We start from the raw sequence: 25050 nt of genomic DNA on the forward strand, positions 1-25050 counted from the left end.
GCAGTGAAAGAAACACTCTTCTTAGATATACAAGCCATCATCCCCGTAACCTCAGGGACAACTTACCATTTGGTCAGTTCCTGAGGTTGCGGAGGAATTGTTCTAAGAAAGAGGATTACTTTGATGAATCCGCACTTCTAATGGCAAGATTGAGTGAGCGTGGTTACCCCATGCGATTACTTAAAAAAGCACGCAAACGAGCGTGGCACAATCACCGTGAGCATTTATTGCATGTGAACACCAAAAGCAAGCAAGAAAGATTGGTATGTGTTACAACTTTCAATACAAAAAGTAATGCCATTAAGAAATGCATCAACCGACATTGGCATTTGATCAGCAATGAATTAGGGGGTATTCCACCACCTCTACATGCGTTCCGGAAGGGCAGAAATATACGTGACCATTTGGTAAAATCATTGCTACCATCACAACACCCTCCAAGTCAGACAACGTTGTGGGGTCTCCCAGCAGTTACGGGACACAAGAAATGTGGTTCTTGTAAAACCTACCCACTTACTGTGGAGGGCAACACGTTCAGTCATAACAACCAGACATATAAGCTGAATGATCATACCAACTGCAATACCTCATGGTTAATCTATGCCATTATGTGCCCATGTGGTTTCATGTACGTGGGGCAGACCACACAAAGAGTGAAGTGTCGGATTCTACAGCATATGAGCCGGATACGCTGCCGAGTCCCAGGAGCTCCTTTAGTAGACCACTTTACGAGATTTGGACACTCAGAGAATAATTTAAAGTGGTGGGGCATCGAAAAAGTAACAGCAAACCCACGTGGTTGGGACTTGCAGAATACTTTAAACAGAAGGGAGTGTAAATGGATATACACTCTAGACACAGTGAATAAGGGCCTGAACGAATTGGAGGAAATAAACAAACAAGTGTCATTATTGAGGATATGAAAAATCAGTGACTGTGGTACCTGTCCTCGTTTACATGCCAAGATATACTATGTACTCCTCTCGAAATGAAACACTCTTGTAAAGTCAGGTACTCCCTCCTTTGACCGTTTGTGGGTATCATTGTAGGATTGTGTGTGATTATGCTTATTGTATAACCAAAAAACTGTTATTTCAGTCTCAGTGTTGGATTGAATAAGAACATGAAGTATACCTACTATATAAAAATGTTTTTTCTTCACTAAAATACGACAATTTATGATACAATGTAATGTGGTGAAATGGCTACTAATTTGGCTGCTCATAGGGAATGGGGTGGTACATCGGAATGGAATTATGCATATGTTAATAATGTATACCACCTTCAAACAATGTTTTGTTTCAATGGTATTCTCGATGTATAAAAAAGTATCTTGACGGTACCTGAGGTCTGACAATCAGTCACCTGGGCTATGAGCAAACACCAGAAATTGACATTATTATTTTTAATTCCCAATTAGTGCCATTGCCCCCCCCCCCCCCGCTCGGTTTCGTTCTAATAATCCCTGGGCCGTGAAAACTGGGGTTTCCATCTGAGTCACACACTGTATTGATCTTGTTAGAATGTTTTCTTTCTCTTTCATCAAAATGTGAGAACCCGGTAGACTCAGTGAATGTTGAAAATCTACCTGAATGGTTTGCAACCTAATGTAATTAGGTCGATATTATAGAACACTGTTGAAGTTATATCCAATATGGTTTTGGAAATATCGGTATTTATAGTCCGATATTCACTGACTTTGGTAATGTTGTTCCCAAAGCAAAATGGCGGCATATTGTCCTGCCGAGGGTCGGAAGAAACAGAACAACCTAATATGAATTGACATTTCGTTTGGGTTTTGTTATCATTTTTTGCCCCTTCTGTGTATAAGAAATAAGCTCTGGGCCAGTTGACCACTGATACTGTCTCGAAACCGAGTAAGACAGTCCGCTTTCTATGAGCATCATTAGCGGTGGGTGTTCTCGTTCTCTCTCCCCCCTGTTTTTTTTTTTTTTTAAACTTGGACGCGGAAGCAAGCTCAGTGTTGCTGCTTGCCGGTAGAACTCAGACTCTGCTCCTCTACGTGATACAACGCTACTTAAACGGTAAGCTTAGCAACTAATTGTTGAACTGCGGGAACTCCTTATGAGTATAACACCCCACTGCACCCGAAGGATATCGAGCTTCGGCCGATTTTTAATGCAAATTTTAATGTAGTGAAACACTTATGGTTCTTCCTCCTATTCTTTTCATTATAATAGCTTCCTGAACTGTGACAGGAGCGAGGGATTTATCATCAAAAGACGATAAGTTGTTTATCATCATAACTTTGGCACATACATGGAACTCCTTGCTGAATGGTGTTGACGGGAGGTTGGGATCATTAAAAGACACTAAGGTAAACCCTGTTTGGCAATTTTTAAATAACAATCTGGTTTCATAATGAGTAAGCCCAGGAGATTGATGTTGCCTGTAATTGTTCAGGTAATTATCATCCCAACTTTGGAACTCTGTGCCCATCCCTTAATTGGATGATCGATCCGTCTACAATTAAGGTAAATTCTCATCCATTGTGACTCATATATGGGTTGTATGTATGCCTCAAAAAAACCTATTGGATTTTGTCTAAACGCACTGTACAATTTTATTTTACAGGAGCACGCACTATTGTAAAGAGGATACATACCTCGTTGGTTCTCCAAATTAGGGTAAGCGCAAGGCTCCCCTTCTTGCAGTTTTTGATTAAATCTGTATCGTCACTACCATTGGGTAATACTTCCCTTTGTTATTACATTCTTGTAGGGTCATCGATACCCCTTGGTTGTCCATCTTCCTCTTGTCCTGATGAAGACTCGCATGCCCCAGGTTCAAATGACCAGTTGGCCCTAAGTCGAGTCGAAACGTCGACGCTCCTTTCCTTTTTACCTTGGATCATAATTTTGTTTTTGATATAGTGCTTACTGACGGCATAAATGTCTTAAAAATCATGAATATAATGGTTTTATAGGAATCTCTGTTTGGCCAGGTATCCAATACGGTAAATTTAGAATACCGTGTTTGTTTGATAAATAATGTGAATTTGTGATACTTGTTGCTGTGAATTTCCTTTCCCTTCTTTACTCACTTAATACACTCTGATCACTTCCTTTTTTTGCACGCTCCCATTGGGCAACCTATTTGTTGGTTTTTACTTATTGAAATAGCTCATTATTGTAAAAAATGATTTCTAAAAATGATTTCAAAACATGAGACAATGAATTAAATACATTGTTTTCTCTGTTGTAGGGTGTAGTGGCTTGTTTTGTGTTTTTGCATCTAAGATTATTAATTTACATTGGAGTAGATTCGGCTGAAGTGCCCCTGAATGTTCAAAATGATTTAACGAAGATTGATTGGGTCATCCTCCTAGATCTGTCAGCCGCCTTCGACACGGTCTGTCACCGCACTCTAAAGACACGTCTCCAAGAAGCAGGAATCCAAGAGAAGGCCCTCGACTGGACCACGTCCTTCCTCTCTGGCAGAAACCAGAGCGTCCGCCTCCCACCCTTCCGATCCGAAGCCACCGACATCATCTACGGCATCCCCCAGGGCTCATCCCTCAGCCCGATGCTGTTTATCATCTACATGGACCCCTCGCACGAGTGGCCCGACAGCACGACCTCAACATCATCTCTTACGCCGACGACACCCAGCAAGGACCCGCACACCGCCAAAGTCAACCTCCACAAGGGAATGAAGGCCGTCGCTGATTGGATGAGGAGCAGCCGTCTGAAGCTGAACTCGGACAAGACGGAGGTCCTCATCCTCGGACCGACCCCCTGGAATGACTCCTGGTGGCCAACCACACTGGGAACAGCACCAACACCCACCGACCACGCACGCAACCTAGGAATCATCCTCGACTCCTCCCTCTCCATGTCGAAGCAGGTCAGTGCCGTCTCCTCTTCCTGCTACAACACCCTCCGCATGCTCTGCAGGATCTACAAGTGGATCCTGACCGAAACCAGAAGAACTGTGACACAGGCCCTCGTCAGCAGCAGACTGGACTACGGCAACGCACTCTACGCAGGTATCCCAGCCAAACACCTGCATCGACTACAACGCATCCAAAACGCCTCCGCCCGATTGATCCTCAACGTCCCCAGCCGCAGCCACATCACCCCGCACCTGAGAGACCTACACTGGCTCCCCGTCAACAAGAGGATCACTTTCAAGCTCCTCACCCACGCACACAAAGCACTCCACAACAACGGACCGGCCTACCTGAACAGCAGACTCAGCTTCTACACCCCCACCCGCCAGCTCCGCTCTGCCAGCCTCGCCCTCGCCGCTGTCACCCGCATCCAACGAAAGACGTCCGGTGGCAGATCTTTCTTCCACCTCACCGTCAAGACCTGGAACACCCTCTCGACCCACCTACGGCAGACCCAAGACCTACTCACCTTCAGAAGACTCCTCAAGACCTGGCTCTTCGAGCATTAGAGGGCACACCAGGGCACCTGTGCCTACGGTGTGTGCTTTCAGGAGGCGGCTGAGGCTTCAGGCTGGCACCGTCAGTCACTCGGGCCGCTCCGCCGTTAATGATCCTTCCGCATGTTCACCTACAGAAACCTTGTTACGACATGTACTTCCTCTAAATAGTCAAGTTTTATCGTCTTCCCGGCGTTCCGCCAGGGCCGTTGCCGACCCCGGCGGGGCCGATCTGAAGACCTCACTAAACCATCCAATTAGTAGTAGCGATGGGCAGTGTGTATAAAGGGCAGGGACTTAATCAACGCAAGCTTATGACCCGCACTTACTGGGAATTCCTCGTCCATGGGATATAATTGCAATCCCCAATCCCTATCACGAACGGGGTTCAGCGGGTTACCCGCACCTGTCGGCTAATGGTAGACACACGCTGATCCGTTCAGTGTAGCGCACGTGCAGCCCCGGACATCTAAGGGCATCACAGACCTGTTATTGCTCGATCTCGTGTGGCTGAACGCCACTTGTCCCTCTAAGAAGTTGGTCGCCGACCGCAGAGGGTCGCATAACTAGTTAGCATGGAGGAGTCTCGTTTGTTATCGGAATTAACCAGACAAATCGCTCCACCAACTAAGAACGGCCATGCACCACCACCCACAGAATCGAGAAAGAGCTATCAATCTGTCAATCCTTTCCGTGTCGGGGCCGGGGGAGGTTTCTCGTGTTCAGTCAAATTAAGCCGCAGGCCCCACTCCTGGTGGTTCCCTTCCGTCAATTCCTTTAAGTTTCAGCTTTGCAACCATTCTCCCCCCCGGAACCCAAAGACTTTGGTTTCCCGGAAGGTGCTCGGTGGGTCATGGGAATAACGCCGCCGGATCGCTAGTCAGCATCGTTTATGGTCGGAACTACGACAGTATCTGATCGTCTTCAAACCTCCGACTTTCGTTCTTGATTAATGAAAACATTCTTGGCAAATGATTTCGCTTTGGTTTGTCTTGCGCCGGTCCAAGAATTTCACCTCAAGCGGCACGATACGAATGCCCCCGGCCGTCCCTCTTAATCATGGCCCCAGTTCTGTAAACCAACAAAATAGAACCGGAGTCCTATTCCATCATTCCTAGCTGAAGTATTCAGGCGACCGGCCTGCTTGGAACACTCTAATTTTTTTCAAAGTAAACGCTTCGGACCCCCAGGACACTCAGTCAAGAGCATCAAGGGGGCGCCGAGAGGCAGGGGCTGGGACAGGCGGTAGCTAGCCTCGCGGCGGACCGCCAGCTCGATCCCAAGATCCAACTACGAACTTTTTAACTGCAGCAACTTTAATATACGCTATTGGAGCTGGAATTACTGCCGCTGCTGGCACCAGACTTGCCCTCTAATGGATCCTCGTTAAAGGATTTAAAGTGTACTCATTCCAATTACAGGGACTCGGAAGAGTCCTGTATTGTTATTTTTCGTCACTACCTCCCCGAGTCGGGAGTGGGTAATTTGCGCGCCTGCTGCCTTCCTTGGATGTGGTAGCCGTTTCTCAGGCTCCCTCTCCGGGTTCAAACCCTGATTCCCCGTTACCCGTGATCACCATGGTAGGCACAGAAAGTACCTTCAAAAGTTGAAAGGCCAGACATCCGAATGTATCGTCGCCGTCACGGGGACGTGTGATCGGCCCGAGGTTGTCTAGAGTCACCAAAGTGGCTGGGCGAGCCCGGATTGGTCTTAGTCTGATAAATGCATGCATCCCGGGAGGTCAGCCCTCGTCGGCATGTATGAGCTCTAGAATTACCACAGTTATCCAAGTAACAGATGGAGCGATCAAAGGAACCATAACGGATTTAATGAGCCATTCGCAGTTTCACTGTACCGGCCGTGTGTACTTATACGTGCATGGCTTAATCTTTGAGACATTTTTATAAGTAAACAATGGTCCTTAACATATTAAATAGTCAGAAAGTAATAATGTATAGTAAACAATGTGTACTATAAGGAAAAAAGTGTCCAGCCGGACACTGTATTTAATCAATGTAAGGTATAAGGAGATAATGCGAACAAAAATATACAGTGGGATACAATCCTGCATCCAATACATAAAAGACAACAAACAGAAATAAAATAAGGGGTTATTTTCAGGCAAAGTGAGTGAACGAAGAACGCCAGTAATCTGATAATTCTCAACAAGACTGTCCTTGAGGTTCGCAGACCGATGTGTTCGTGCATGAGAGGAAGTGAAGATGAACAATTACCAATGCGATCGCATTAGTAATTGTTCATCTTCACTTCCTCTCAAGCACGAACACATCGGTCTGCGAACCTCAACTGATGCATCATGTTCATAAAAGATGAGGCATGTTTCCCCCTTGCAGATTACACTCAGCCGCCTATTGGCACATGGGTACCGCCTTGGGTTCTATCAAGATCGCAACTGTATCCGTTCTTCCACCATCACTTGTCTCTTTGTGCACGTAGAACTCACTTCACTGCGCATGATTAGCTGTTCAATTATGTGAAATGAAAAAGTTAAGCGGTTTGTCTCTCGACTTTCCAATGCACAAAGAACTCACTCTAATTGTGCATAAATAGTTGCCCAACTCTGTAACTATGCAGTTGTATGTCCTTGAATTTCTTTCTTTTGTCCTAAATAGGTTTTTCTATTGCCTTCTCCCCTTTAATCCCTTACAGGCTTGCTTACAATATTCAGGCAATTATTCCACAGTCCTGATGATGGTCCTTGTATCACTGTGTTTAGGACCGAAACGCCGTTGACAGTTAAAATAGTATCACACTAGCTCTCCATTGTGTTTTCATTCCTGTACCTACTATTTAAGGACTGCCTTGTTGAGAATTATCAGATTACTGGCGTTCTTCTTTCACTCACTTTGCCTGAAATTAACCCCTTCTTTTATTTCTGTTTGTTGTCGTTTATGTATTGGATGCAGGATTGTATCCCACTGTATATTTTTGTTCGCATTATCTCCTTATACCTTACATTGATTAAATGCAGTGTCCGGCTGGACACTTTTTTCCTTATAGTACACATTGTTGACTATAAATTATTACTTTCTGACTATTTAATATGTTAAGGACCATTGTGTACTTATAAAATTGCTACCCCAGGTCCTTGACCACCTAGAGGGTTCCCTTGTTGTTTTATAACCATTAATCTTTGAGACAAGCATATGCTACTGGCAGGATCAACCAGGTAGCCAAACCTGATGACGGGGTGGGGGGCCCCGTGCCCATCACCCCGACCGGCAACCTTCATGCACGCCCTCCATCTCTCGGGAGCTTGCCAGGGGAAGGAGCCTGCCCGCCTGGGCGGGAGGGCTCGCTGAAGGGGTGTGGAGCGGTGCAGTTGCATGGGCTCCGGCAGGCCCAGCCGTCTCCCCCGGGAGGGAGAGGCAGGCCAAGGCGCAGCCTGAGCGAGACACAGGGGTGACGGTGCCCCTCGAAATGGTTGTGGAAATGTGCTGGGCAGAGAAGGGAGACAGTGTGGCGCACGGGGCCTACGGACCAGCTGGGCAAAAGCATTCGAGGGCCTGGCGCCACCCGTCCCCCCCTGCTCGGATCAGACCACTGGGGGGCACGAGTTGCCGGGGCCACTAGGTCCTTCGCTCTGCTGGGTTTAAAGAGCCTCCCACCAGGTGGCAGGCCCTCGAGTCGGACGTTCCATGCGGGGTGGAAGCTCTTTGCTTGAAACAACAGGCGAGGCTGGCCAAGCAGTCTATCCCTAAACGGACCGAGAGTGCCCAATCGATCAGAATACAGCTGGGGCATCCCCTTGCAGGTTGCCCTGCACAGGGGGTATGCTGGCTTAGCATCCCCTGCCTGCCTGCTCCCCGGGCAAGCAGACTCGGAGAAAAAGGCCCATCGGGTAGGGACCAGAGAGGCAGGTGTGTACCCAGGCCCCTGGGGTCCCCGGCGGGGTCGGCCCAGGTGCTGACTTCCTCCGTCTCGGCATCGCCGGACCTCACGGAGGTCTGCCTGAGCAAACTCGGAGGAAAAAGGACCATCGGGAAGGGGCTGAGAGGCAGGTGCATACCCAGGGCCCTGGGGGCCCTGGCGGGTGGGCCCTGGTCCTGCTTTCCCCTGATTCTGAATCGTCGGACCTATCGGATGTCGAACTGAGGAAAAAACCTCGGAGAAAAAGGACCATCGGGAAGGGGCTGAGAGGCAGGTGCGTTCCCGGGCCCCTTGGGGCCCCTGTTATTGTTATTGTTATTGTTAACTTGGTCTTTTATAGCGCCAACTCACCACAGGTCTCTAGGCGCTTAGAAACAAACTGTCAACAACGATTCATAAGGAATGAGGTAGTCAGGGGCCGGTAATAAGATCTATTTAGCTGGGTCGAGAGCCTCCCTAAACAAAAAAGTTTTTAACAGCTTCCTAAAGCGCAGGAGATTCGCTTCTTTCTGAAGTGATTCTGGTAGGAGAACTAGAACCGAGAAAGACCTGCCTCCTTTGGTTTTTAGCTTATAACGAGGACAGACTAGGAGCTGAGATTCAGCGGACCGCAAAACTCATCTGGGGATATATACCTCCAGGCGCTCTTTGATATACGCAGGGGCTTGGCCATAAATGGCCTTGTGGGCTGTACACAAGCTCTTAAACTCTACCCTCTGTTCAATGGGAAGCCAATGTAACTTACGAAGTAGAGCCGTGGCATGTGATCTTCTGGGTGACTTGAAAATCAGACGCGCCGCATCATTTAGGACCACCTGCAACCTATTAATCAAAGTTTTGGGTAGGCCTAGATAAAGGGCATTCCCGTAATCTAGCCTCGAGACTATAGTGGCAGAAACTACCATGCGGAGTGCGGAACTCGAAAGAAGAGGGGCCAGCTTTCGTAGCTGTCGAATCAGGCCAGTACACATCCCTACTACTGAGGAGATCTGACTGGCCATGGACAACTCGTTGTCGATCTTGATTCCAAGGCTTTTCACCTTATCACTAGGTATCGGTGAGGGCCCTAGTTCTTGGGGCCAGTAAAGGTCACTCCAGGGTGATACTAGGGTAGAGACCACCAGTACCTCCGTTTTTTCCTGGTTTATTTTCAGCAGGTTGGCCGTCATCCAGCCAACCGTATGTCTGAGGATGTTCTGAGCACTGGTTTGTGCAGAGATCGTATTATCGATACTCAGCAATAACTGGGTGTCGTCCGCGTAGTTAAATACACGACAACCCATGTCGGCTAGAGAATCAATCAACGGCTGGAGGTACAGGTTGAAAAGCAGTGGAGACAGTGCGGAACCCTGAGGGACCCCGCACTCCATCACACCCGCCTTAGAAATAGCATCCCCCAGTTGAATCCTCTGGGTCCTACCGGTCAAAAAGGAGTGGAGCCACTGATGGACCTGACCCCTTATCCCAAATGCAGCCAATCTATCCAGTAGCAGGGAATGGCTGACAGTATCAAACGCCGCTGATAGATCTAAAAGTATCAGGGCGCTTGGTTTCTTACTGTCAGCATACCTCTCAGCTCATCCAGCACCGCGAGCATCACCAACTCGGTGCTGTGATGTGCCCGAAATCCCGCCTGACACTCCTGGAGAAGATGGTGTGATTCCAGGAATGAGGAAAGGGACTTCAGCACATGTTGCTCTAGAATCTTGGACAGAAAGGGCAATTGGGATATTGGCCTATAGTTTTTTTTAAATGGCTGGGTCGGCTCCAGGCTTTTTTAGCAGAGGCCTCACACGTGCCTCCTTGAGACTTGATGGTAAATGGCCGGTCTCCATTGAGTTATTAAGAATGGAGATAATGTGATTTTCCAGAATAGGGCGCGCAAGACGAAAGACCCTGGGGGGACACGGGTCAGCTGGGGAGCCTGACTTAATGTTGTTCATAATCTGCTCCAGGCTTCGCGAATCCCATTCAGGAAGCTTAGCAAGATATACTTCAGGGGAAGACTGAACTTCCTGCAACGGGCAAGGGTCCTTCAGGGCCTTAACCTTGATCTCAGAAAGGATAGTTTCCACCTTCTCGAGAAAGAAGCTTTGGAAGCTATCAGCCGTTCTAGTTATTTCCGCTGTATCTGTTTTTTTGCTTAGTTCAGCTAGGATTTTAAATGTTTCCTTCTGAATATTGTCCGCTTGGCTTATACGGGTTTCATAAAAATCTGCTTTTGTTGTCAAAATCAGTTTCTTGTATGTCTTAAGTGAATTTCTATATTGTTCCCTATCTGTTCCCTCTTTAGTTCTCCTCCAGGTCCTTACTAGGCACCGAAGTTTCCTTTTGTGGTCCCTCAGAAGCGGGGTGAACCATGGGGCGCCTTTTATTATTCCTTTTACTTTTTTGTATTTTCTCCGGGGCTATCTGGTCTATTGCCTGACTCAGATTCTGCATTAGATCTTTATAGTCCTGCTCCAAATCCCCCTTTGAAACTAGTGTTTGAACGCAGTTAGGAAGGCTACAAGTCAAGGTTTGGGAATCTACTTTAGTCCACTGCCGGACTTTTTTTAATTTAGGGGTTTTTTGGGACACATGGCTTTCGATCGGGATCTCACAATTCACCAAATAGTGGTCCGACCAAATACAAGGCAAAATGTCCCCTAGTTTTACCCATGGATCCGATGTCCAGATGAGGTCTAGGATGTGCCCCTTAACATGCGTGGGGGCATCCACAAGTTGACTAATCCCTTGGGAGGACATAGTATTCTCTAGATGTCGAGATGGCAGATCTTTATCAACTTTATCCCAGTGCAGGTTACATTCTCCTGTCACTATGATTTTTTGATACCTAGTACATAAGTCAGACATAATCGGAGCAAATAAATCATTAAAGTCTGACGTGGAGTTTGGGGGACGGTACACAGAGAGGATCATTAAGCATGAATTATTCAGCATGATCTTCACTCCAAGTATATCCGCAACTTCTATAGTTTCAGCAATGATTTTGACAGCTTTTAGGTTTTTTTTAAACAGAATTGCGACCCCCCCGGGCGTTTTCCGCGCGGTTGTGCCATACCGCGTCATATTTGCTAGGAAGGGCAGCTATGATATCTGGCAGGGAGTTTTCACCAAGCCACGTCTCCGTGAGTGTTAAGATATCGATGGCATCATCCTGGAGAAATGAGGAAAATTGAATTTTGCCTTGTTATATGTGCCTACGTGTTCCCCATCCTATGTTATATGTGCATGATCGATATGCATATATCCCCCTATGATCGATTAAAGACGCAATTATAGTTGTGTCCAACTCTAGTATGCCAGTATCCAGTTCCCGTGAAAGCAACGAGTATTAGGCCTATGTTGCCACGTTTTACAGTGTGCACGTTAATTCACCGCATTTTCCCCGTTTCTAGGCCTCAAAAGGGCCCGGACACCAGATTCAAGCTCCAGTCTCCTGAACCCACTCCAAGGAGCGATGCAGCCCCTCCTGCATCCCTGACCCTTCACTTACTTCCTGCCGCGCAGCGCGGTGCCCGGCCTGGCTCTGCCTGCCTGTCTGCCAAGAATATGTTATGCTTCTAGTTATCAGTCCAGCTTTTCGTCTTCACATTCCTAAACTACTGAACCGCATCAGCAGTTCAGTCATGGTCTAGTCTTTCTGTCTCCATGTCAGAGAATTACTGTATTAATATTCATAAAAGATTCATAGCACACGCAATACATGTAGAATATATGCATGCACCAGCCTTAGTGTCAAGTAGCCTTTGCCCTGATAACTTTTAGATTCTATCAACATGTACTCCAAACACAAGATACCAGATATGCTATAGGTACATGTCGTCCTGACACCGCAGACTTTAGTCTCCTCTTCTAGCGCAGAAGTCATAGCCCCCAGTTCTCCCCGGTAACACGTCATTGCCCGTTTTGCGCGCACCACTAGGTTAAAGGTCCCAGCTGCTCAGGTAGCCCCCTCCATGTTTCCGCCCATTCATGACACTTCTGTGACGTTCTCATCACATGTCGACGTGCACGCCCTGTGCACGCCTTCTTTTCACGCCCATGTCTTCTTATCTTACGCTTGTCACTAGTTACGCCTACTGTATGTAATGTAATTGAAATGTCTTACTATATATATGTTGAATTGTGATGAAACGGGTGCAGCTGCCTTCCTTCCTATTTTATTTCAGGCTGTCCCGTTCCAGTCCCTTCCCTTTTGCCTGAATAAAGCCTGTTCAACTCGGACACATCGGATCCTGCCTCTTATTTATTGAGCTATCTGTTATTGTTAATATATTCAAAAATAGTACCGGTATTTAATTATTTATTTACCACATAATGGCGCCCGAATAGGGACGAGCCCCTTCCTCACGCGCTGGCGATGTACGCAGGTCCCCTGACCCTCTGCAGCCGTGACGGAACTCTACTGCGCACCGGCAGATATTTCTGCTTCAAGTCTCCCTCAGACCCACGGAGGAGACGGAGACTGCGGTCCGGCATCCAGACGAAGCGGTGTGGAATGCGGTTCGTCCCGACCAGAGCCCAAGCCGAGAGAGCAAGGTCCAAAGTATCCGGAGGCCCACCTGTTTCCGAAGTTCGTAGTCCGACGTCGTAGCAGTCCAGTCCAGTCCGAGGCCTTCCAGTTTCTGCTTCCCGGTGAGTACCGTCGCGGGGGAAGTATCTAGACAGGATCATTAGGTTGTTCCTGGTCCGTTGGGTTTGGGTACACAGATCCAGTCCGAAGTATTCACCTAGGTGGGTACGGTATGACGTGTCTCTTTATGGGACCGGTATGTTCTGTACTGTTTTAGCAGTGCATCCAGTAATTCTAGTGAGTTCGTTTCTCGAGAAATTCATGTGTTCTGTTTTCAGTGTATCAGGTAGTATTCTGTTCGAACTGTTATCAATGTATTTTTATGTCGTGGTATGAATGTTTTGTTTGCCATTTAATTACTGTGATTATTGTGTACAGTGTTCCAAGTGTATTACCGAAATGCCTCTATTCTCGAAATTACGTCAGTTAAAGACCAGAAAAGGGTTACTCGAAGAAGCAGTTCCTGTCCCTCCTAGGGACAGTCCAGGACATTTTATGTATCACAAGCATGGCTTAGATGCCATATTATATCTAGACTTATGGGCGGACTATACTAAGGACCTAGAAGAGAAATATAGATGGCCCGTATCAGGTACATGGGATGCCGAGTGCATCATGCGAGTAGAAGAAGCATTATGGAAAAAGAAAGCCAGACAGTCTCAGAAAGATGCCATCGAGTTATGGCGCAAAGAATCTCATAAAAGAACCGAAAAAGAATTCAGAAAAACAGAATTAAGTAGGGAATCCGCAGAAAAAGCCCAAGAAAGGGAATTAATCGAAGAAGGTGAACGAGTTAGAGCAGAACAGTCAGACAGACAGAGAAATGCCCTTATTAAAGGTATGTATCCTCTTCTTGCCGAGGGCTTGCCGAAGGCAACCCCGGAAGCACCCTGTAATTTACCGCCGCCATTGGTCCCGATTAAGCTACGTCATAAACCGACCGCAGCTGAAATTTTTCTTTCGTCCTACTTGGACGACACAGTCCCAGAATATGCAAATCCTATTCCACCTGCTCACCCACAGCCTCCCGTTAATAATGTAATTCCTGTTCCTCCAGCCACTGGTCCCGTGGGCCCAGTTAATGTTACAGCACCCCCGGACCAGCCCACAGTAAATGTACCCGCTTTGCCAGTTACCTTACCAGCACGTACAGTATTCACCGACGATTCTAGTTTAGGAGCAGCGGGGGGAAGTGCTCCTAGCACCCCGCCCCAAGCAAGACGACTGACGCTGCATGAAGTAGCGTTACAGAGTACGCCAAAAGTGGCGACATACACAGATCTCAAGCGACTTCTTACTGACTGTATATATGATCCAGTTCCAGGTGAAGATCACATGATCCTATATTCAGTACGTTTAAGACGGGTGGCCAGCCTTTTGATCACCCTGCCCGATATGAAGGAACATCTAAACAGAATATATCGTTTTATCCGTACAGGAGAGAATCCAGGAAGTATTCACGATGCTATGTCACAAAGGAAAGCCGAGGTTCAACTTATGATTTTAAAGTTCTTGATTAACTGTTTAATAAGAGAGCAAGATTATCCAGATAAAGACCAAGACGAGATGAAAGCCCTGACCAGGTGGAGTGACAATATAGCCGAGGGAAAACACAAGACACAAGGTAGTGTAGAGAGTATGTACAAGAAAATACGTAAGGAAATAATACGTATACACCAGAAGGAGGAAGCAAAAAGAGCAACCGAGAAAGAGAATGACTCCTCAAGTGAGGAGGTAGACAGCGAGAATCCCTCCAGAATAGCGTATGTAGGTAGAACTAGACTTTCCAACCGACATTTACGCCTAGATTACAAGAAAACTTTTCCTCCTCAAGTATTCCAGGCCACCGACCAAATTCTGAAATCACGAATAGGTTATAGCAAGCTTAGTACCATGCATGAACAAGAACTAGCCCGATCAGCAGTCCGATGGACTAGTGATTCTACCACGTTTCCAGATGAAATAGTGGCACAAACGTTTCTGAAACTGCCCCCAGCCGAGCAACGTCTGGTGGGTACGTATATGATTCAGCACCTCATTACACTGTATGAGGAACAGCATTCTGATCCAGGTCCTCTACATGATATATTGAACGAGTTACTCCTATACAGATGGAAAGGTCTAGGTACCGATTTAATTAGTGTTATATTAGAACAGCGCCACAAATACCGAACTTTTCTGAATCCACATTTTGTTCCTGTTCCACCCCCAGAAAGAAAATCGTTCTATATAGACAGACAGAATCCGTTACGGGAAGTACATCCAGTTAAGGGAGAAGATGGTAGTCTAGAAAGAGTATTTGTTTACACCCCTATCACGAAAATAGAACTCTTGGAAATGAAAAAGTTAATTCCCTGTCATGATAAAGATCCAGCAAGGTTTCACCGTGAATTAAAGGACATGCTCCGTATGGGAGAATACACGTATCCTGATATCATTAAAATGTTAAAAGTCCTGTTGCCTGCGGGCATATATGAAAAATTAAAAGAAAAAGAATGGGAGGTGGGAGAGAAAAAGATAGATTGGACAGCATTAGAAACTGAAGATAACACACGAGTACCAGGTACCGGTCTTGGGGATAAAGCTAAAGCATTGCCCGAGTTACTGATACAAGTTTTGCCAAGATTTCTAGCCACGAAAAAGGAAGATTGGGATGCCATCTCAGCCTGTAAACAGAAACAAGACGAAGATACTAGTGATTTTTATTCTAGATTTGAGAAATGTTTCATTATTAATAGTGGTCTGAAAACAAGTAGTGAATCGTATCCCCATCTTTTTGTTACCAAACTAGTCGAGAATTCAAGTCCACAAGTTAAAAATCGAGTACTGAAAGTCGAAAGTACCTGGCAAGCTAATACTCCGTCACAGATGCTCCAGATGCTCCAGTATCACCAGAACAGAATCAGGGAAGAGCAGGAACATGAAAGGAGACGTATGAAAGACACGAAAATGAAAGTACTAGTTGCGCAGTCTGTTCCGCAAGACAGTCAGAAGAGGGGTCCGAACCAAGCTAGTCATCCTGCAGCTCCCGTTAAAGGGACATGCAATTACTGTAAACAGCCAGGTCATTATATAAACGAATGCGCAGTTCTGAAACACAACATAGCTACTGGTAAAACGAAAGAAAGACCACGTCCACCTAGACAAGAACAAGTTTCACAGACTTCCCCGTCACCGCAGAATGCACAACAGACAGTTACAGTACCGCAGCCTATCGCTGCCACACAACACGTTACACAGCAGATGTACCAGTATGCGCAGTCAGAGTATTCAGATTATCAGCCATATTCATGAAACAGCCTAGAGAGGGAGGTAGGCTTGCCTCTCATCGAGATTCCTGTAGATCAAGAGGGTCCCTATGTACACAGTCAAGTATTAGGGAAAGACAGAAAGTTTCTGATTGATACAGGGGCAAGTAGGACTACCATCAGTCATGACGAGGTTCCAGGGGCTCCGCTCTCAGGCTCTAGAAATATTTCCCTTGGATTTTCAGGAAAGCCTATTGTTAATGAAATATCGAAACCAGTTACTCTAGGAGTTGGTCCATTGTCCCGAACTACTGACTTGCTACTCACGAAATCCTGCCCAGAGAATCTGTTAGGCATTAAAACTCTGAAAGAATTAGGGGCAGTAATATGCTGCTCCCCAGAGGGGGTACGACTGTTTCTCCGTGATTTTAAAGGTCATTATGTATTACGAGATTTTGATCCAAGATTATTGAATGTACCGCAGCATTTATGGGCGCAAGGTCCAACTGATGTAGGTTGTATGCATATCACACCCCATCGTGTCACTCTGAAGAAAGGTGTTGTATTACCACGAATCCGACAGTACAAATTGCCACCTGAGGCTGTAGCAGCCTTATCCAAAATTATTGACGAGCTTATTGCTCAAGGAGTAGTTGTAGAAACTGACTCCAATGTATGTAATTCTGCTATCATTCCGATTCTGAAACGTACTGATCCAAATGCACCTCCAGTTTATCGATTAGTGATTGACCTTCGAGAACTTAATAAATGTATTATACCCCAGTACCCAGTGGTTCCAGATATTTCTTCCCTATTGACAGCAATTGATTCTGAAGCTACGTTCTTTACTGTTATCGATCTCAAGAACGCATTCTTTAGTGTCCCCATTCATCCAGACAGCCAGTTCCTTTTCGGATTCTGTTTAAATGGAAGAAGCTATAAATTCACACGAGCTCCTCAAGGTTTCACAGAAAGCCCTAGTATTTACAGTCAAGCACTTAAAAGACAACTAGACAATATTCACATGCCAACTGACACTGCCCTGCTCCAGTATGTCGATGATCTATTGATCACAGCCCGTTCTGAACGTGACTGCGAACGTGCGTCACTTACAGTCTTGTATTTCCTGGCCGAGATGGGGCACAAGGTGTCCCCTTCCAAATTGGAATTCTGTGTCCAGCAAGTGGTCTACTTGGGACACTTACTGTCCAAGAGGGGTAGGCAGTTGACACCAGACCGTATCCAGTTAATAGCACATCTTCCACAGCCCAAGACACAGAAGGAGGTACGAGCTTTTATCGGCCTCACTTCTTACTGCAGACAATGGATTCCTCAGTACGCATTTCTAGCCAAGCCACTGATACAGTTAACGACACAGGAGGCAGCCGTATCGACTGTCCTCCCTTGGACCCAGGAACATACACTTGTTTTCAATGAATTAAAGAAAGCTTTATGCCAAGCACCTGTTCTAGCAACACCGAACTACAGTAAGCCTTTCACACTTTTTGTTACTGAACGTGATGGTACTGCATTATCTGTTCTTACACAAGATCAAGCAGGACAACACAAGCCCTGTGCTTATTTTTCTAGCACATTAGATCCAGTGGCCCAGGCTCTGCCTGCGTGCCTCAAGTCAGTTGCAGCCACAGCTCTAGCTATCAGACAAAGTGATTCCATAGTGTTAGGACACTCCCTGACAGTACAAGTTCCACACTCCGTGGAAGTTCTTTTAAACCGAACTCAGACTCAGCACTTGACAGTTGCACGTTTAACAGGTTATGAACTAACACTGTTTCAGCCACACATAGAAATCAGACGCTGCAACGTTTTAAATCCAGCTACACTGTTACCCTCAGTTACCTCAAATCCTGCCACACATGACTGTGTGGAAGTTGTTAACACAATGACAAAGCCAAGACAAGATTTGACAGACATTGCATTACCTGATCCCGACCTGACACTTTATGTGGATGGTTCATGTATGAGAACAAGTACAGGAGAACTAGTAGCCGCGTATGCCGTGACTACTGAAACTGAAGTTGTAGAAACACATCGTATTGACACCCTGTCTGCTCAAGCAGCAGAGCTTGTCGCTCTGACCCAAGCCTGCATACGTGCCAAGAACCTGAAAGTTAACATATACACAGATTCACGTTATGCATTCGGAGTCGTACACGACTTTGGAGTGCTCTGGCAAGAAAGAGGTTTTATGACTTCTCATGGAACCAAGATTCAGCATGGCCCCCTCATCCAAGCTCTGTTAGATGCAATACATTTACCGACAGCTATCGCCATCATGAAGTGCAAGGCACATACGAAAGTCACTGACAACATTTCCCAGGGTAACGATCTAGCAGATCGAACAGCCAAGCTTACAGCTCAGACTCCAGACATTCCAGTTAACACGACACCGATACACACTCCAGATCAGACTACTTGTATGACAGTTAAGGACCCTACACAAGATGTAATAGATATACAGTCACATGCTACTCCTGATGAAATCAAGAAATGGTCCGAACAAGGAGGGGTCCAGACAGATCAAGGATGGTTGACGAAGGGAAAAGCCACATGGTTTCTCCCCGACTCTATGGTTCAAGTCATTATTAACACCGCACATAGTCCAGCACATTTAGGAGAGAAAGCCATGCTAGACAGTATTCAGAACCTTTGGTTTAACAAGCATTTACGAGCAGCAGCCAAACAGAAAGTGCGTACCTGCATGATCTGTTGTCAGTTCAATCCAGGTAAAGGTGTCCCGGCGGAACAAGGTGGATTCCATCCTCCTGACCACCCTTTTGAAGTCCTCCAGATGGATTATATTCAGATGGAGCGATGTCGAGGTTTCAAGTATGTCCTCGTAGTTGTATGCGCTTTGTCCAGGTGGACAGAAGCATATCCAGTCCCAGATTACACAGCCGCGACCACTGCCAGGCAGTTGTTTCGTGAGTATTTCCCCCGCTATGGATTACCTAGGGTCGTGTATTCAGATAACGGCCAGCCATTCTCATCCGAGCTCATGAAACAAGTATCTCTTCTGTTAGGGTACCAGTGGAAGTTCCATTGTGTACGACATCCTGAAGCAGCCGGTCTCGTAGAGAGACATAACCAGACTCTGAAAATCCGAATTTCTAAAGTATGTGCAGAGAAAGGCGTAGATTGGATGGTAGCACTGCCAGTCGCCCTTTTTTATATGAGAATGGTCGCTCACTCCCGTTCAGGTCTATCTCCATATGAGATAGTGTTCGGTCGTCCCCCAAATATGTGGGGTACACCTAGACCACGTACAATTACAGATGTTGACAGTAATATGCTGACAGATTATTTGGCCGCCTTGATGTCTGCACTACAATCTTGTCGTTCACAGGTTGCCGCTGCTTTTCCAGACAACACCGAAGTGAAACCGCATGAAGTCGTTCCAGGTGACTTCGTCCTCGTGAGAAATTTTGATCGTTCAAGTCCGCTGGAGCCCCGTTGGAAGGAGCCCCGCCTTGTTCTTCTCACCACCCGGACTGCAGTGAAAGTAGAAAACAGAAAAGGCTGGCTGCACTCCAGCCATGTCAAGAAGTTTCATGGACTCAAAGCAAAGACTTTTCTCAAGGACTGCCCAGACACTGAATCTAAACTTCCCCTGTTAGAGAAAACTCCGCAGCAGGAGTATAAACAGAAATTGAGGTCTAGTAAGTCAGCCAGTTTAATTGTCTAAGTCCCTCTCGGGTGAAACGGTTAGACAGGTTCCTGACATGTATGAGATAGACCCACACAGTGAGAGAGTTAGTCAAAACTCTAAGAGATGTATCATTACTCTGTTTTTTCTATTATTCCTGAGTCTTATGGTTACATGCATTAGTTATGCCTTACATTTATGTTTTCCTACTTCACAAGTACATATGTTTTCGAATGTTACGGTAGAGCACACATTTAGTGACCTGCCTCCTCACGAGTTATCCTATCGTCTTGCTATGCGTAATAATACTTTTATCCGAATGCTACACCAGACCAGCAATGCCACCAATTGTTGGGTGTGTGGTCGACTTCCCCCTTTCCAGACACCGAAGGGAGTTCTGCCACTCTTTCCTTATCCATTTTCACATAATGGTTCGTGTGGGGCATGGTCCACGTTAACGTCATCCTCAAATGATATGTTTCTTCTGAATAGAACATGTTTCCCAGACAAGGAAGGACTTTCCCATAGAACAGGATTAGATCTAGAAAATGAAGTATATGATCTAGGTAATTATTCCTCGAATTTCATGGTTTTGAATGTTCAGTCCGATACTACTCCAGATTTACCTGCTATTTCAGTTCTACCAGTCAAAGGCGAATTATGTGTCAGAAAGAATGGTTCCGCACATGTAGGACATAGTGATTGTACTACTATGGTCGAGTATAGTGACAGTGGGAAATCTATTTTCAAAGCCTCACGTCATTCTTATTTTGTTTGTGGTCAGACCGCATATGTTCGTCTGCCCCTCGATTGGGATGGAACATGTTACATTGCTTTCCTACTGCCACCAGTTTTCCTAGCCCCGTCCGATTATCACAGAAACACACATCTAGTACACGTTAGACATAGAAGGGAGACCGAGTCCCCAATTGTCGATCAAACTGAAACTGCCCTAGAACAATATCAAGACTTCAATAAAGGTTTCTTTTTCTTCATAGGTCCTGTCCAGAATAGTAAGTTAATACGTAGGCTAACTAGAACCCTTGAAGCAGTAGTGAATGAGACTACTTCCGCTCTAGGTAACTTAACTGAAGAACAATCTGCTATGCGTTTTGTTGTGCTCCAAAATCGTCTCGTTCTTGACGTCATACTGGCCGATAGAGGAGGAGCTTGTAGAGTGATCGGATCTAGTTGCTGCATTTTCATTCCTAATAACGCACCGTCTGTTTATTCAGCTATAACCAGACTTCATATTATTGCCCATCAGTTACACCAGAATCCAGGCACCTGGACATGGTCCGGTTGGCTCTGGAGTATCATATCTGCCTGGGGATGGAAAGTATTGTCATTCCTAGGTATAGCAGTAATGATCATATTCAGTTGCTGCCTCTGTTTACAATGTGGCCCTGCGATTTGCGGCTTGTGTGCTACCTCTTGTATTCCTAGTCCTAAGTCCCGTTCTCAGACAATTCGAGACGAGCAAATGATGCTCTATGAACAGATAGATGGTATCATGAATATTGATGTTTCCTGATGGAAACGTAGGGCACAAGGAGGGAATGAGGAAAATTGAATTTTGCCTTGTTATATGTGCCTACGTGTTCCCCATCCTATGTTATATGTGCATGATCGATATGCATATATCCCCCTATGATCGATTAAAGACACAATTATAGTTGTGTCCAACTCTAGTATGCCAGTATCCAGTTCCCGTGAAAGCAACGAGTATTAGGCCTATGTTGCCACGTTTTACAGTGTGCACGTTAATTCACCGCATTTTCCCCGTTTCTAGGCCTCAAAAGGGCCCGGACACCAGATTCAAGCTCCAGTCTCCTGAACCCACTCCGAGGAGCGATGCAGCCCCTCCTGCATCCCTGACCCTTCACTTACTTCCTGCCGCGCAGCGCGGTGCCCGGCTTGGCTCTGCCTGCCTGTCTGCCAAGAATATGTTATGCTTCTAGTTATCAGTCCAGCTTTTCGTCTTCACATTCCTAAACTACTGAACCGCATCAGCAGTTCAGTCATGGTCTAGTCTTTCTGTCTCCATGTCAGAGAATTACTGTATTAATATTCATAAAAGATTCATAGCACACGCAATACATGTAGAATATATGCATGCACCAGCCTTAGTGTCAAGTAGCCTTTGCCCTGATAACTTTTAGATTCTATCAACATGTACTCCAAACACAAGATACCAGATATGCTATAGGTACATGTCGTCCTGACACCGCAGACTTTAGTCTCCTCTTCTAGCGCAGAAGTCATAGCCCCCAGTTCTCCCCGGTAACACGTCATTGCCCGTTTTGCGCGCACCACTAGGTTAAAGGTCCCAGCTGCTCAGGTAGCCCCCTCCATGTTTCCGCCCATTCATGACACTTCTGTGACGTTCTCATCACATGTCGACGTGCACGCCCTGTGCACGCCCTGTGCACGCCTTCTTTTCACGCCCATGTCTTCTTATCTTACGCTTGTCACTAGTTACGCCTACTGTATGTAATGTAATTGAAATGTCTTACTATATATATGTTGAATTGTGATGAAACGGGTGCAGCTGCCTTCCTTCCTATTTTATTTCAGGCTGTCCCGTTCCAGTCCCTTCCCTTTTGCCTGAATAAAGCCTGTTCAACTCGGACACATCGGATCCTGCCTCTTATTTATTGAGCTATCTGTTATTGTTAATATATTCAAAAATAGTACCGGTATTTAATTATTTATTTACCACAGAAGGGTGAACACCTCAAGATGGTGCTTTTGGAGGGACCTTGTATTTAGACAGGTTAATTTCAGAAAGAGGGGAGCTGTTCCGGGAGGATCCTCACGAGGGTGGAAAATATTCAAATCAGTTAATCTGGTCACAGTAACAGGATCCAGACAACGACTACCCCTATCCATGTCTCTCAAGTCTCTAGAGGAAAATGTCCGTCGTTGATCAAGAGTCCTGACCCCTAAGCCCGACCGAGCGCGGACGGGCGCAGACGGGCAGGACTCTGGCACGACTCCGGCACAGGTCCGGCGCGTCCGCAGTACGCGTCCGCTGCGCGGAGCCATAGTCGTCTTATTTAAGCGCTGCTAGAGCGCGTCACCCACCCGCTCCTCACCCAATATGGCCGCCAAATACCCGGGAACCAGCCCTCTGCGTCAACACTCGGCCGAGAGCGGTCCCGAGGCAGAGGGAGGGGGGAGAGGGACAAAGAGCGCGAGGAAGCGCTAAGGAAGTCTCAAAGTGCTTCTTAAATCAAGCTATTAAAATACACGATTTTAAAAAATGCTATTACACGCTATTGATTGCAAGTATGGCCAAGAAAAGAGGAGAGACCTCCCGGCTTCCGCCTCAGGAGGGAAAAGTTGTTGCAGTTCGTACCCTGTGGGTGATCCCGGGTGCTGTCTGCCCCCGTCTCAGCATCGCCGCACCTCACAGAGGTCTGCCTGAGCAAACTCGGAGAAAAAGGACCATCGGCAAGGGGCTGAGCGGCAGGTGCGTACTCGGGCCCCTGTGGGCCCCGGCGGGCGCGTCCGGGTCCTACGATTCAGAATCGCCAGACCTCACGGAGGTCTGACTGACCCTCTCCCTAGTAATTCGGAGGAAAATTACCCCCCCTTGTAATCCGTGCACACGAGGTGACAGAGGGGACCCAAGGCGCGAAAGTACCCGACCTCCTGGAGCCCTTGCTGGGATCCGGGAGACAAATGGCACCTCATCAGGACATTCAGGGAAGTTGGGCCATCTGGTCGCCCCATTGGAAAGCATTGCGGGCGACCAGATGGCCGAGGGGATCTGGGCGACCAGATGGCCAGACACGAAAGGGAAGCCATCTGGTCACCCTGTGCCCCAACGAAGGAGTGAGTGGGCGCCCGGGGCATGGCGGACTGGAGGCCCAGGACCCCAGCTGGGCCCAAGCCATGGAGACTGCCAGGGGGACCCGACAGGCCCTCCAACCTGGGGCCCACGGACACCTTGACAAGCAGGGGAGGCCTGCACGGGACCGCCGGACCCCTGTCCTGGGCCCTTGGTGGAGCAGCACCCCGGGGGACTGGGCCCAGGGCCGGAGCACCCAACCCGAGGCCCGGCCGGGTCCCTGTACCCAGCCGGGTCTCCCAGCCCAGAGGTGCCGGGGAAGCCTCCCCGGGCCTGCCAGACCCCTTCCCGGGCACCCTGCCACATGGCAGGATCCAGGACGGAGCCCGGGTTGGGGAGGCCACCCTCCCCGGGGCCCTCAGTGGCGCCGGATGGGGCTCCTGAACCCAGCCAAGCAAGGGGAGGCTCCTCTGGCAGCATGGAACCCCATCCCAGGCCTTTGGCAGTGCGGCAGGACAGGGCCCAGGGCCCGAGCGCCCGACCCGGGGCCTGGCCAGGCCCCTGGGCCCGGCCGGGGCTCCAAGGCATGGAGGCGCAGGGGACGCCTCCCCGGGCCCTCCAGATCCCGTCCCGGGCACCCTGCCACGCGGCAGGACCCAGGACGGAGCCCGGGGTGGGGATGCCGGCTTCCCCGGGGCCCCTGACCCTCAGGGGCCCCGGACAGAGTTCCCGAACCCAGCCAAGCAAGGGGAGGCTGCCCGGGCACAACGGAACCCCGACCCAGGCCTTTGGCAGTGCAGTAGGCCGGGGGGCGGGGCCCAAGGCCGGAGCACCCGACCCGGAGCCCCGGCCGGGCCCCTGGACCCAGCCGGGGCTCTCAGGCCCGGAGGTGCAGGGGAGGCCTGCCGGACACCGTCCCGGGAACCCTGCCACACGGCAGGACCCAGAGCAGAGCCTGGGGTGGGGAGGCCGCTCTCCCCGTGGCCCTCAGGTGCCCCAGCCGGAGCTCCTGAACCCAGCCAAGCAAGGGGAGGCTACCTAGGCACCACGCAACCCCGTCCCGGGGGCTTTGGCAGTGCCGCAGGCCGGGGGACAGGGGACAGGGGACAGAGCCCAGGGCCGGAGCACCCGACCCGGGGCCCACGGGGCCCCTGGACCCAGCCGGGGCTCCCAGAACCTGAGGCGCAGGGGACGTCTCCCCGGGCCCTCCCGACCCCGTCCCGGGCTCCCTGCCCGCTGCAGGACCCAGGACGGAGCACCGAGGGGGGAGGCCGCCCTGCTTCTGAACCCAGCCAAGCAAGGGGAAGCTCCCCGGGCACCACGGAACCCCGACCCGGGGCTTTGGCAGTGCTGCAGGCCGTGGGACAGGGCCCAGGGCCGGAGCACCCGACCCGGGGCCTGGCTGGGCCCCTGGACCCAGCCGGGGCTCCCAGGCCTGGAGGCACAGGGTACACCTCCC

General features: G+C 48.3%; 1 protein-coding gene and 1 pseudogene across 4 annotated transcripts in view; one reads left to right on the forward strand and one right to left on the reverse strand.

Moving 5' to 3' along the window:
- The window catches only part of LOC144823532 (uncharacterized), a 1119534-nt gene that overhangs the window by 594568 nt on the left and 499916 nt on the right, over positions 1-25050 (forward strand). The window lies entirely within an intron of this gene.
- On the reverse strand, positions 4519-6334 carry LOC144825425 (18S ribosomal RNA; annotated as a pseudogene).

Source organism: Lissotriton helveticus, chromosome 3_1 (assembly GCF_964261635.1).
Source record: "Lissotriton helveticus chromosome 3_1, aLisHel1.1, whole genome shotgun sequence".
Classification (NCBI taxonomy): domain Eukaryota; kingdom Metazoa; phylum Chordata; class Amphibia; order Caudata; family Salamandridae; genus Lissotriton; species Lissotriton helveticus.